Source organism: Myzus persicae, unplaced genomic scaffold (genome assembly GCF_001856785.1).
Source record: "Myzus persicae strain clone G006 unplaced genomic scaffold, MPER_G0061.0, whole genome shotgun sequence".
In the NCBI taxonomy this organism is placed as follows: Eukaryota; Metazoa; Arthropoda; class Insecta; order Hemiptera; family Aphididae; genus Myzus; species Myzus persicae.
The window spans coordinates 388,424-405,060 of record NW_019100814.1 but is presented as its reverse complement, the minus strand read 5'-3'; positions in this window follow the sequence as shown (position 1 = coordinate 405,060).

The following is a 16,637-nucleotide window of genomic DNA, read 5'->3' as shown; positions in this document are numbered from 1 at the left end:
CCAATACTCACCACACAATGAGACAAATATGTTATATTTTAGAAAATAATATTCACGTGTTTGATTTATATCAACACCTTATTTTTATATGCATAAGAATAAAATTATATTTATAGAATATAAACGAGAATAATTTTTAACAACATTTCTCAATTTAATTTTGTTGACAATATATGACTTCAAACAATTTGGAACTTATTAAGCTCATTTTTTGTATTTATTTTAAATGAAAAAACAAAAATATGGTCCGTCTCAAAATGTATATTATTACAATTATTGCTAACAAAAATACATCTATATTATACATTAGCTATTTATTTAAGATAAAAAAAACCACGTGACTTGAGTATATTAAAAAGATCATCATATCAGTACTTAACATTGAATTTATATTTGTTCAATAAAATAATACGTCATGTCTTACATGCTTACGTAAGATATTAAATTATTAAGTGCCTAGCTATTTATTGTTTGTAAGTATAACTACATTTTTTATTGAGTACTGCAGGATGAAAGAAACATTTTATTTACTTCGATCATTTATTAAACAACGTGAGTAATATCAATTCGAGTATGTACGTATAGTAAATTGACTTTATTACAATTAGATATTTGAATTTTGAAAGACAGATGTTCACATTTGAAAAACACTTTTAAGTCGATCTCGATTTACTTAAGTTATGTTTAGTCTCCGGTTTACTTTTCATGGGTTTTATTTTTTGGACAATATCTTGTCTATGTCGACATTCTATAATAATATTGAGTTAAGAACTCCGAAGTATTATATTCGAACTATAGACTGATTTGAAAATTTTAAGATAATCATTTAAAAAAAATGTTATCATTACCCGTCATGACTCAGATTATCCAGTTATCCTCTTATATTATGTAAGTATAATATAGGCGTGTAATCTCTCAAATGTTCACTCATAGTGTGACTAACTGAATAAAATATGAATACATAAGTAGTTAAATATAAATTAATAATTTAACTTTATAAATATTTGCATATACTTTAGCCCCATCCGTAAACTATTTTTGAACTTAACACAAGAACAAACTTATTTTAAAACTTAAATCAACCAAAATATACTTGAAAATATAATAGTCACGACTCTGCTCAAATAAATAAATACTAAGATACCTCATTTTCAAAAATGTTATTTTCAAGCAAACAATTATAGTCATTACTCATTAACGATGACATATCTCAATTAAGGTGCCTTGGTAAAATACAGTGTTTAACCTATCTTAGTATAGTCCAAGTTATGACTTATAACTCATTATGCTACTATTGGTACCAAGATGTTGAGCCGTCGTAAGCCACTTTTATCCCTAAGAATACACTTTTCAATATAATAATTTCTACTATTAATGTACGGTAAAAAGTAAAAACGTATTCTTGACCTCATCACCATTATGTTTATGTTCATAGTTTGCAAACGACACCCACTGATAAATTATAACAAATAAAACGTGAACAATATTCATAATTTTAAGAAATTTTGACAAATTTTATTTGGTCGCTTCAATTAAAGGCCCAGCTAATCTCTCGAAAATTTGCCCTATTTAAGCCTTTCAGACAATTATATGTTTATCCTAAGACGTATCTCCGGTTCTCCATGGAACATAACGAATTCTGACCTCCATAACGACTTAAAAATACAAACCGTAAACGAGCTTTCTGAAAGCTATTATACAAAAATAAAATAACTAAAAATTAACCGACCATATAAACCCCTTTATTAAAAACATGTCCTCTCTTATATTACTACAAATCCTCCATCGACTAAAAAGAAACTGGTCAAGAGACTTCCTAAAATAGAAAAAATAAAAATAAGTTTTCTGAGGTTCTGTTTGAATGGTCTCCTCTTCGTGTGTTTCATGTTTTTGTAGATTCATTTATCTCTTATTACTTATTATTTTTATATTGAAAACAGATGAAATGCAATTAAATAAAAAAAAAAAAAAATACATTTTAGTATTTATCTTGTTATTGTATCAAAACTGCATACACATGGAGTAATAACGAAAAATTCATATTATTTTAGAAAAAAGCAGATTTAAGATTTTTAAATATACATTGTATGGACAGTTGAATGTGGATGAAATATTACGAAATAATTAATAAGGACTATAATAACTATTTTGTAAAAATAAGTAAAAAATGACAGGTACCTATATATAGCTACTCATCTGCATTTACTGTGTGATAATATACTCAATTAATTAAAGTAAGATAATACTCATAAATTATAATTAATAGCTACTTATTTGGTATTTATCTTATGCATTTTTAAGGCTTAGGTACAAGTCCACCAGATTGGCACCGGCACAAAATGCGAGGACTAGAATTCTAATATCAAAAAATTGCTAGGGGTTAGGTAGATTTTGATAGGTAATTTTCAGAATTTGCTAGTATCTCATTTAAGTGTATGTCAAAATACAAATATGTCGGTGCCAACTTGACACAGCACCGGCACATTGCCCGATCGGTTGGCAAGCAGTATCGGAAAATTGCTAGATTTTGCTAGGTTGTTTTTGAAATTTGGTTTTTCTAGTAAACTCCAATACCTAAGGCCTAATACCCCCGATTCCATACCTAAGGTATGTATAATTTTTAAATTCAAATTTGTTCTTTCATAAACCAAATACGAACTTGACGATTTAAGTTTTTTAAGCATTGATCGAGTGTACATGAACTAATTACATTTTCAAGGAAACTTTTGGAACAATATCTTCTATCCAGTACTTTTCAGAACAGTTTGAAATTTAAAAGAAATGGTATACTATTTATATAATATGAATATGTAATGTGATATTCTTGTAAATATGTAGCACATGAAAACGATTCTCTAAATACATTAATTTGTGAGGTTCCTGTTTAATTAATGTATGCAGTTGGTAGTTGGTTTTATTCAAATATATAATCACGCAAGTAAAACTATTTTATTATAAATAACTGGGAAGAATTTGTGAAGTTTAAACAGGACAGGTATCTTCAATTGCAATTATTGTGCAGTGTGTATAAATTCATATTCATATTAGGTACATTAAGTAAAAACCGTTCAGCTGATACAATCTATAATATTTTGGAGGGTGCAGTAGAAAAAAAACGATATCTTAAAATATTAAACCACTATTGCGTGGATTTTTAACGCTCCGGCCAACATAGTACTATAATATGTAAATTATACTCTTGTGTAATAATAATTAATAGCAGGTAGTATTTTGCATTTACACTGTTTCTTTGCCTACTTATCATGACAATAACATGCGTTCCTTTACCTGCCGCATATAACTATTTACACACATTAATATTTTTTTAATTCGTTTATACGGCTTGTGCCTATCTGTAATAACGTACGATTCGAATGATTTCTTATGAAAAATGTTTATTATTCTTAAAAAAGAATCGCCGGAAAACAATTAAACAAAAGAATTCATGCTTCAATTAATCTAAGGTTAATTAGTCTATGTAGGTTATCTAAATTGGCACTGATATATTTGCATACTGCTGGTTAAGTGTATTTTTATTTGCAAACATCAAAACGATAATACAACAAGGACAATCGAAAATTCGCAAACAATCTATACCACTGCCAGATTTTCAAGATTTATGTCTAATTTATGCACAATAAACAGATTAAGCTTACGGAGTATTATATTTAATTTTTAAATTGAACATTAAGTGAAATATTCACCTAATACGAAAGGAGGAAGTTCTATTATGTAGGCGTTTAGTGATGTTTAGAAATTCAAATTACATTGCCCATCAAACTATTTGCATGAATCATTATAATATTATAATTAAGACTTAATATGCAACAAACACACGTCATACACATGCGTAATAAACAGTTACAATTATTGTATTTGCAATGTTATTATAAAGTTGAATTATAATTACTGTCATTTTATGATTTGTTAAATATCCTCTACAAAATATACAACATTATGTTAGTTGAACAAACATACTTAAGAGGACGTCATACCCACATATTGTGTTGTCACTGTTGTCTATGTCTAGCAAACGCACATCAAAGTAAATCTTAAGTTCAGAATAATCTATTAAACTCAATTATTTTTAATATCACAGCTGTCAGACATATTACAAAATTGAATGTTACGTTATTACCCTGCTATACCTGCCACATGTAGGTTTTTCTGATATTTTAATAGAAGCAAGTTATAAGCATTTTAATGTTTAAACAAAATTTACAATTTAAAAATGCTAAATTAAAATATACATGAAATACCTTCGTGTTGCCCAAAGTACGCCCTAACAAGCTTTTACCTATACATTTCATAATAGATTCACTTTATTGATATATGGATTATTCTGAACTTAAGACTAACTTAATACTAAGACGGAAACAACACATGTGGGTATGCCGTCCTCTTAAACGCATTTAAAACGGCTAGGCTTAACCAGTGGATTTGTGGATTAGGGAGGTAAATCGGTCTGTACAAAACAAATTTGTTGTATGTGTTTTAATATAATATATAATTAGGTAATATATATATATATATATATTCTAATAATTAATGCAAGTGTATAAGCTTTAAGACTTAATTAATAATAAAACCTATATGTTAAACATTTAGATTCTATGATTTATGTGGGCACACGTATGATGGCTTATATCAAAATCACTTGATATATTTCAATATTTGTTAAGAACTTGAGGTATAAAACACTCGTACTATTTTTAATATATATTCTGAATGGAGGACTCGAAAAATACCTATACGTTGGGTATATCCTATAAGCATTGGTTTCCAAAATATCATATAACTACCATAGAGATATTAGACTTAAAAAAATAGAAACCCTATAAAGATAATTTATTGTAATTAATTATAATATGTTTGGTGTATAAAAAATTCGTATTCTAATTTGAATACTTAGTATGAAACTTTGTACTTACGTCTGAACGCTTTGCAATAATTATTTTCCATTTGATACTGTGATTTTCTGTTTTTGTCTAACACATGGGCCACATAGGATTTTAAACAGGTTTTTTGCAAACGTACCAATTGATTGAATGAAGCGACAACAATTCTATAAACATATTTGAATTTGTCATCAAAATTCCTCGAGATCGACTTTGACAAATTTTCGATACTGTCCCCCAAATTCCTAAAAACGTTTACTAAAAAAGAGTAATTGAAAAATTGTCATATTTAAATTTTTGGAGAAGTTAAAATTAAAAATCAAAAATCTGGGGAAGTTGATCTCAATTAGACTCGAAGGCAAATTTAAATCTGTTTTCAGAATGTTTATCGCTTCACTATATAGGTACATCGGTCAATTTTGCAAAGAACAAGTCTAAAATCGCAGTCGTGCATGTGTTCGACATAGACAGAACATAGATCTAACCTTAAATCGAATCCCTTTAATTTCTGTACAATTTATAGTGTTTTGCAGGTACTTCTCTGTACCAATTTTTTTATCAACCTTGTCATATCATATAGGAACATTAGGGATATATTATGTTATATAATGTTGCTATAATATTATGTTTAAGTGTTGTACGATATTAAATTTATCCTTCACTGGATGGTTTCTTCTCCCAAGACATCAAGCCATCACACTTAATTTATAAGAAACCATACATTATGCCTATTGTACTTATTTGTATAGATTGTATAATTTTCTAGTTTACAAATAAAAAAAAAAAAAAAAAATTATTAATTATTATTCGCTGTCTTTCACATTTAAAAAGTATACGATCATAATTCATTTTATTTCAATACTGCAGTACCTATATGCATAATACAGATATTATTTGTAAAAAAAAAATAAGAGGCAATTCCTTGTCTTACTAACAGATGAATTTAAATCAATGTATAATGTATAAGATACTAGCTCAAACAGCGTTTCTAAACACGAGGGTCGCCAGCTGATTATTTAAGGTCACCAACACATACAATGGTGGTTTCCGTTTTCCTCCAAAGGTTATACTCCAATTTTCCCCCTAAAAAAATTAATATATTATTTAAGATATGTTTTTAGAACTCGTTAAATAGGTAATATGTCCCATATAATAATAATAATTATTATTGTTATTATTATTTCACTGAGGCTGAATAATTATTAAATTTAAAAAATATGTTTATGATATTTAATAATATTGTTTATAATATTCGTATTAAACTTGAAGAATGATTTTGGAACTTTGAATCTTTTAACTTTTACACAACAATTATGCCAACATTCAGTTAATATTTATTTAAGCTGTACACAAGACCGTAACCTGGGTTCAAACCCTGTCCCCAAAATTAACAAATTACATTTGAAATTTTAAAATTTGGTGGTCAAAAAACATAAAACTATTGGTACTATATAATACATATTTTGTGGCTTCGGCCTTCGCGTTGTGTTTCATATATAAATCCGATTAATAACGTATATCCTACGTTTTTTCCTTTAGTAATTTTCAATTTTGACCTCCCAAATGTGCCAAATAGATTCACTTTCTCACCGGAAAAGATACCGAAGTTGAAAAACGAAACATATAATTGTAAAATATATGTAAGCCGACAATCCCTAATTTTAGAATTCCAACTAGCCCCATTTGATGTATTTGTGTAGAAGTTATTAAACGGTATAATAGAATTTCCCCGAATTACTATCCAAATTGGTTTTAGAGAGTCTTCCCTGCGTTTGATTCCAGGAATAAATCTAGCTTTCATGTTCTCTTTAGTTCTAGGAGTTACGTAAATAAAGTTCGTTATGTCGATTGCTAGTCATATAACGAGGTTATTAATTTTGATTCAATTACCAAATTTAAACTGTATTAATACAATTAATCATACTTGTTTCGTCGAAATGTATATTTATGTATTAAGAATTAAGATACGAATTCCACGAAAAAAAGTGTTAAGGAACTCACTGTACGTTTAACTCTTGGGCGTGTTAAATATTATTAATTAATTAAATAAAATAATAAATTCAATCTCTCGTACCACTAATAGAAAAATAAATTATTAATATCAATATTTAATCAAATATTCTTAGATATTTAGTCTGACACTGACCGTCTCTACGCAAAAGCGTTTTTCGTATAAAACGATTTCTAATTGAATTAAAACTGAACACGTCCATTTCAATGATGGGGTACACTCGACACCTACAATGCCACATAGCGAGTTCCCCAATTTTAATTGAAGGATATAAAATATTTCGTTAAAATGTCTTTATTTATTAAAAAAATTATTTTTAAATATTGGTTTAATTTAAAAAAATGTATTACTGGTGTTTTTTTTATGAATTATTGTGTTTAAACTTTAAATAAGGCAAGTTGAAAATGACTTATATATTCTCCTTATAACATGGAATTATTCCTATAGATAGAAATATTAAAATTACGTTTAACTTTGTAGATGCTAAATAAGTGCCGATACAGGATACCAAACTTAACTTATTAATTATTATTAAATCAATACTTATGACAAAAGACGTTTAAGTGAAGGGCAATGATGTTTGGGTATTTGGCGCGGTTACGGTCGGGTACACAGAGCAATGCGTGTCTTTGCTCCTCCACTCTAGAAATCCACCACTGACCTATTTAATATTAAGTCTATTGTATTAAGTATTGATTTTAACTTTAAGTGGTGTCTATAATAAAGGTGTTAATAATAATAGTATATGTGTTCTTATGTACTGATATGAGATAACAGTAAGAAGCGAATATTTCTTATAGGTAGTAGGTACCTATGTACATATATTTGCAAGTTCTAAAGTGTTTTCAACTCACAGTGACAGTCGTTCTTCGATATCTGTATCTCTTTGGATCGTTATAAGCGGTAATTCAGGTGAAATCATTTGGCATTTGGGTTTGTTAAAACATTATTATTATTATATTATATTGTCCCGTCGATACACTTATTGAAATCACATAATATTTTGCAAAATTTTTAAAATATTAAACACACGACGGAGTGTTAACAGTAACGTGTCCCGAATATACCGAAATAGGTAATCATACTACTCTCGTATTGGCATTACAGGTACCCATCAATTTAGTGGTTATGTATTAGTATTATTCCACATGACATCATGTACATATAATACCGAGCGCCGGCTTATAAGTGTATTTATTATTCACAACATATTATATTAAAAAAATAATAATTCTATACCATAATCTACACTGCGCATTAAACATCGTATTATTACGACCCGGTGGTGTCGGTATAACATCGATAAATTTTATGGGGGGCTCGTTACAGTCGTCGTTATTCAACAATAGTTGCTTTTGAAATTGCTCGCATGGCAACAACGTTATAACAATATTATTGTTATGGCTGTTTTGGTGGGTATTATTATAGTTAATACGCAATAAACAGGCATTTTTAAAATTTTTCTTCATGTTTATTGCCACGGTTTGTCGTGGATAGTCGCAGATATTATTATTTGTGCTTTAGAGTAGGTATATATTTTTTATTATTTCAGTACGGCGGAATCGAATCGCATGAATTCGTGACGACCTACGCACGGGTATGATATTAAAAAATATAATGTATACTGGATTAAGTAATACACTTCTATAGCGGTTGGTGATATTAATCGTGTTTTATATTTGAGTGCCCCTCTGGCAACCATAATTGTTATTATACTATTACGAGCTTCCTCATTTCCAAATTTATGTGTATCTTTTGACAATGATCTTCTTCGTGCTATTCAGTTTTAACTACTTCCACGAGCCCAACTGTTTTATTAAATGAATGATTTAAGTAATTATTATACAATTATAACACTTGCATAGGTATGTACGTGTTAACAAAAAAAAATGAAGTTTTTAATTTTTATGGTTAATACTTAATATATTGATTTGTCTTTAACTTAAACAGATTTTTGTTAGTTAAATCGATATTAATAATATTTAGTATTTATTAATTCGAAAAAAGGATCTATTAATAGTCTTATAAAAAAGGATGCATAGTCAAAATAATTTTCAATATTTTAATATTTAAACAAAACAAGTGTGTCTTATTCAACTCGATTTCTCTCGTTTTTAACCATTAATAACTTATTAAAAAATAAAATATTTAAAAATAACTTCCATGTTCCAGTTCACAAAAAATATAATTCTTTATAAAACGTCTAGTAAGCTGGACTAGCTTACATTGATCACTAAAATCGCATCCTATATACGTAATACATATTTATATGTATATATCATATATAAGTAACCCATAACCTAAATCTATCAAATCGTAACGATTACGTACGAGCTTCACCTCACCTCGTCTAGTATCAAATTATATAATTTTGTACCAGCAGTGTATTTTCCAACGTATTATTTATACATAGAAATGTAAAAATTTAAAATAAGTTTTTTTGTTAGTAGGAACATAATATTTAACTTATTCCCAAATACGTACAATCAAAAAACCTAACGCACATTCAACAAGCCTATTTATTAGTTTTTTTAAAATCATTAAGAAATTAAATATTTTAATATTGGATTTCCTTAAATATTTGGAAGAAATTTATATGATTACGAAAATACGTTAATAATTTAATATTTAACAGTGACATTTTTTTTTATCTGTGTACTTGTGATGTGTACTGTTTATATCCATAATATTATTGTTGATTTATTCTTCTCATAATTTATTATATACCTAATTATAAAATGGCATTCGAAGAAATTTAAATGACACATCATACTATAAATACATCAGACGCATTTGAGTTACAACTTTCGACACTTGAAATTATCAATTATTGAACTCTCTTTATTGCAATCATTAATTTAAACACCAATTGACATTTTAAATTAACTTCCTTATAGGTAACTGTATACTTGAAAACATAAATTGCACTTATAGACATCGGAAGACCATTCATAAATGTATCACCTAACACAGCAAAGCCTTCGGTACAATATAATTATTAATTATTATCAAAAACATTAAATGATAAAATTAGTACGTCAATACTCAATATAATATTTTAAGTATTAACATTAAACGATTAAACCTTGAATATTTTGATGAGAAATAATTGTATACCTAGGTGGGTTTTTTGTTTTCGTGAATAGGTTTTGAAATGATAAGAACGTCTAATAGTTATCGATGTAAATAAATATAATAATATAATTCATTAAACTGCAGTGTTTGGCAAGTTCCTTATAAAAAAAAAATTCTTTCCTTTGCCGTTCTTTTAGGAAATGAACGAGTTCCTTTTTCAGTTTCAAATAAAATACATTTTTATTTAACCATCAATGTTTTTTTTTCATATTTATACTTGGGTACCTAACTATTTAATTATACCTACCTACAAGTACATTTATAATTTACTATTTAATTTAAAAATATAATATTGAATATATTTTTTTCTTTTATTCGTCTATATTTATTATTTTTTAAACATGCAGTATGGATTAATATTATATTATACGAATTCCTTTGATAATCGATAATGATCACTATTGGCAAAATACAGTATACACACTAAGAAAAAAATTTAATTTAAATTATTTACATATATATCAATGTAAATTGGAACTCGAAAGGAACGAAAAATGTCGTTATTTTTCCCTAAAAAAAATAATAACTCATTCCTCTTCTAGTTCTTTTTTTTATAAAAAAAATTTCGTTCAATGTGTCATTTCTTAAAAAAGAAACTCGTTCCAGGAATCCGTTCCTCCCAAACACTGTATTAAAGTACATATTAATGGAGGGTACATTTTTAGAAACAAAACATGGTAAAGATTAGGTACCTACAATCCTACTACACGTTTACACACAAAATTAACAATCGATGTATTTAATTTGAATGCTCGCAGCTGTCAGTATAAAAAGTTTTGCATTAAAATTAAAATGGTAACGCCCATCTAATTACACTTTTACAAAGCAGGTAAGACTTTTTTTTCCTTTAATATCTACATTTTAATAGACTAAGTTACAGGCCACATTTTTTAATTTGTGCTATAATATAAGCCCATTATTTTAATCATGTTTTGTATTTTTAATCTTAGATTTTTGCGTTACCATTTACTTTTAAGAGTCAATACGTCAATAATTAACACTGATGAATTACTTTTGGCTTATCTAGTAATATCTTTTATTTCATATTTTTATCCGATAATTGTATTACCTACTTATGTGGAACATATTATAAAATTAAATAATTTGTATTATGTATATAGTGACATCTAGCGGTCTGGTTCACACATCCGTGATGGCGTGATCGTTAAAGATTAAACATAGAATCAACGGCCATCCGCTCTACCACGTGTCAGTTCCAGTAGTGTGTTGTATATATATGCAACCAGTTGATTTATTCCGACCATAGAGGGCTAGTGAACAATCATTCTGCGGTTCATCACCGTATTGTCGGGCTGGCGTTTACACGTCGTTCTACGCATGAGGAGAGTCACCCCTTAGAGTATGTGTTACCTAGCTGGGAAGCTTGAGTACGTCTCATACTACGAATGGAAGTTTCCGAATGCCTCTTCTATCTTTTTTTTTTCGGTCAACATTCTACAATTAATAATTATTGTAAACATTTTCCAAACGATTTTCAATTTTTTCTTATTTTGAATCACAAATAACACTGTATTTTCTATATTTTTTCATTACAAAAGGAATTGATTGTTGTAAAAACAACTAAATAGTAAATGCATGCTTATATTATAGGTACCTATAATCTATATAGACTTCATATTAAATTTTCAGCATTCTTACTCATGAATACAAACATTATTATCACTATAAGAATATTATAGGTACCTATATACAATTTTAAAAGGGGGAATGTAGGTAAAATGTACCTGCTTCAGCTGTATATAGCTGTAGTTGATGAGTGTAATTATGTACCTCATCATTGAAAAAGTAACAGTAATTTGTGTATTAAATTTGTATTAATCATTGGGTGTACGAAAAACGATCCAGACCGAAGATAGTCTGTCAGCATGTATCTAGTACCTACCTATTACTAAATATATTTTATATTGCTATTGAAATAATAATTATTTTGTTTTACTATCAGTTTAATACAGTAATTTGAATATTAAGCTTTTCCGAAAACATTTGAATATGTCATTGTATGTATAAAATACGCTTAGGTTAAAAGTTTTATGTATCAACGAATAGAATTTTTAAATTACAACAAAATTAATAAAATAAATATAATTTGTTTAAATATTTAATTTTGTTCAAATTTGAACTTATTAAAATCCCCCAGGCGCCTTTAGGGGTGTATTTTGGCACTCCAATTTTTTGTATGCCTCTATTGGGTCTTTTTAGTTATTAGCCTGCCATTAAATTTACAAACACTCGGTCAGCCGATGTATACAAGTTAAAATATATTATGAAAACCATAGGTAATACTCAAAATATAACAATATATGATGTTTAGGCAAGGGCGTGCTCGGAGAGAGAGGACTTTGGTCCTCCCAAATAAATCGGTCTATTTGCACTTATGTGTTGATAATATGTATATATTATTAGTATAGTGGGATTAGTACAGCAAAAGATGCATACAACATAATTTTTTTAAAATTTTTGTTATTGTTGATAAATACTTTGTAGCCTGACCAAACAAATTGAAAATGTAATAACTACGATGCGTTTTCTCATATTTCTTACAATAGCAGTTATTTTGTTGTAATTTAAAATTCGTAGATTTTGAAATTTTTCAAGTTTATTATTATTTATTATATTTTATATAATTATGTACACACAATGACATTTTCAAATGCAATGTTTTCGGCAAAACTTAATTCAACATTTTAACCTACTGTATACTAATAGTATAATAAATTACTTTAATAGCAATTATATCATAAGATAAAAATAGTAACATAGGCGATAGAGTGATAGACCGTCTTCGATCAGAATCGTTTTTCGTATTCAACGATTTTGTCATTCAATTCAATTTGAGCACACATCTATCCTATAACAGTGACCCGCTTGACAACTACTATACAACAAAACTGTATTGCTTTCCCACTTTTTTATTTTTTATCTGAATTTTATATTCTTTAAACATTTAATGTTAAAATTAAATGAAACGAAGTTCATACTTTGATTATGTTCTTTACTTATTTTTACAGTGTGTAAAAATTTAACAATCCTATAAGATAGTTTTTCTAATTTTGTTGCTAGACAGTTTTCGTAAATTAAGTGTAAGTGGGCGTTTTGCCAAATTGTTTTTTTTTTAGTATCCCGTCTTGTAATGAATCGTTTGTATGGCTGTTGAATTTCTATTATTTTTGTTAATATAAAACGTAATTTTATTTTATTCTTTATCGGTATAGGACGTGGAAATCTCATTGAAATTTACATAATATACCTCAAACAATTGTATTTAAGTATAACTGTCTATAAACTGGTATTTAACTCGGGCACTTTGTCCTTAATTTTCTGTTACAGTTATAAATGTAATTATATAGTTGTAAGGAATATTTATATTATAATCGAGCAAACTAGTGTTATGCTAATAACTGACACACTTTATCTAATTTATTCAATGGAATTAAATGTCTAGAAAATAATAAAGCTTACATTAATATTACAAATGCAACTCATATGCTACCGAATTGTCGACTCTTATCTTTACTAGGTGTGAACTATCGTATAAAGGCGGCACCTATTCTTGTTCTTAAAACTTACTTAATCATACATTTACTGGAATATTATCGAATTTCAGAAGGCTTACAATTGTCATACGTACGCGTTTACGTATATCGTATTGTTTTGGCTATCACTAAAACTGAAGTTCTAAAAATAACACATAATTAAGTAATTAGCATAAATTGACGTCTGTTGTAGGGAAATGAATAATTATTTTAGTGGTCTTCGATAACGACAGTAAATAATTTTAGTTAAAATATTTATATGTAATTAATATATAAATGGTTAGTTTTAAATATAGGATAAGTTTGAATTTAAATTAATTTTTTTTTTTAGATTAAATTTAACCTTAAGGTCCCCACACACTGCACTATTGCAGTGGCTTTATCGATTTCACTATTTTAAAGGAGTTGGAGGCAGTAATTTTCAGTCCTTATCTAACACACAAGGAACATAGGAATTTAGATGTGTTTCATTCCAACGTACCGATTGATCTAGTGGAGCGATAACAATTCTAAAAACAGATTTGAATTTTTCGACAAGTCAACCTGAGATTGACTTTTCCACGTTTTTGATTTAATTTCCTTAAATCCTAAGAAAAGGATTAGGTAGTTAAAAATTGTTATACTTAAATTGTTGGAGAAGCTTAAAACAAAAAATCAAAAATCTGAGAAAGTAAATCTGAAGTTGATTTGACGAAAATTCAAATCTATTTTTAGAACTCTTATCGCTCGATCAATCGGTACGTTGGAATTAAAACACGTATTAATTTATATGTTCCAAATGTGTTGGACAAAGACCGAAAATCACCAGTTCCAATTCTGCTGGCTATATTGATTCTGCTGGACATTTGTATATGTTTGTTCCTCTGGCTATCGATTCCATAAACATTGTATGGTGGAAATAAACAATACATTATTAAATAATAAATAGGTGCAATAATTTCATGCAATAACTAAAATACTGAGGGGTGGTATTAGATTTTACAAAATTAAAATGACTGTCAATTTTTGGTACAACGATTTGACGCCAACTTAATGTAGATGTGTGAATCTATCAGTAATAATAATAGTCAAAAATATTATTTAATTTCATAACTTTTGTTTTTGTTAATTTTATTTTATATTACTACGCTATGTTAAATTCTATATGAATTATTTTGTGATTTAAATTCAATACATGTGAAAACCAAAATATATTGGGATGCGATTTAGTGAACAGTGCTTTAGGTTTTGAAAGAAACTAGTCGCAATTCACAACTGTTAGTTGTTCGTTCCGATATTATTACATATTAAAGACGATGCTCATATTTTCGAGAAGGCGTGTATAATAGACGAACTAGTCGGGAACTCAATAATTTATACCTGTAATGATGAAACAAACAATATGTACTATAAACGGCATGTTAACTAATTTATTAAAGAGAGCAGTTTCTACAAAGAAATTCGCATAGAGAAGACTTTAAAAGAGGATGAAAACAATCTTACAAAAGATGTTATAATTGAAGCAGTGGCAACCGAGATAGACTTCCGTGTTCCTCGAGTTACTGCTATACATAAGAGCTGCTGATGTTATTCCGAATATTATTGATAGCCAATAGGCCCAAACCCCAAAGGAACATTGTCAAACCTTCAATATAATATTAAAGTTTAAATCTACCTATAAATGATGAATTTATTTGTGTGAATATTATAATTTTCAGTTATGCCTAAATTCTACGTCTACCCAGCTAAAACCTAAAACTGCGTGTCAATATGATTTGTAGTCAAAATTAAAGTAAAATATCAAAAATGTACACACCAGTACAGTAGTACACCACTAAATAATAATTTATATAGTTATATGAATATATTATACATAGAAGTTAAAAATATAATAATAGCGATATAGAATGCTTGTATATCGATAAAAATCATTTATTTCTAAATTTAAGTGCTTTATTATAATTGTTTAAAAATAATAATTCAAAATTGGTCATATAGATATTTAATTTTTTGCGTTGTAAATCAAGTTTACCTATATAACATCAACTTGTTAATAATATTTCTAGAATCAATATCTATAAATATTATAATAAATTGGATTTTTTCTCTAGAGTTACCATTATGTTCTTAACGCGATCAAATTATACTACATCCATTGACTGCTTATACCGTTGTCTATTTAAGTAATGTTCAAGATTATATTTTGATATTATTAAATGTGGTACATTTGAAATGTACAAATATGCAAATACTCTAGAGCGCAGTGTGCCTAAACAAGTACTGTTTGTTCCTGATGGCTGTTTACACTTCTAAATATTATATACATAATAAAATTCAACCAGCACATGCTTAGTTAAATTTTTCAAACGTCTGGTACATGACATTGTTTTAACCAACGAATTATGAGTAAGTTGTTTGATTTTAGATCATTAATTATAATTAGTTAATGTTATAATATTATGATCATGCGGCGTTATGGATAGGCTTTTTAGGGGCATAGCTGTAATGAGTGCATTTTTTTCACGGTTCGCATTCAATAATAATATTATACTAATTGCTATAAAAGTATAATATCCATTTTATTGCATCATAGTACATAATGACTTACAATTTTACAAGTTAGTATAACTAATAACTATTATAGGTAGAGTGAAAAAATTAGTATGTACCTACCTATGTGTTATTTAAATAGCATTTATGAAATACCTGTAACGAGTAAATGCAATTTTAAGTAGGTAACTGAAATTAAGTGATCAACAATAGTTTGTATTTCTACGGAAAATTAGTAATTTAAAAATTAACATTTACAATATTGCATAAATTAATAACGATTTAGTAGCATCTGGTATAATTGAATACTTTTTCTATATTATTATTAAAACTTGACATTAGTTGATGTTTTTTAATTTTGTTAGATCGTATTTATATAATCAACTATTTTTTTTTTTTACAAAAACCAAAACATTATTAAAACAAACAGTTCACGGCCGATAGATTTTTCAAATAAAATTACTTATTGTGTAGTTAATAAGATAACAATTTATCAAAAACACTAAAAAG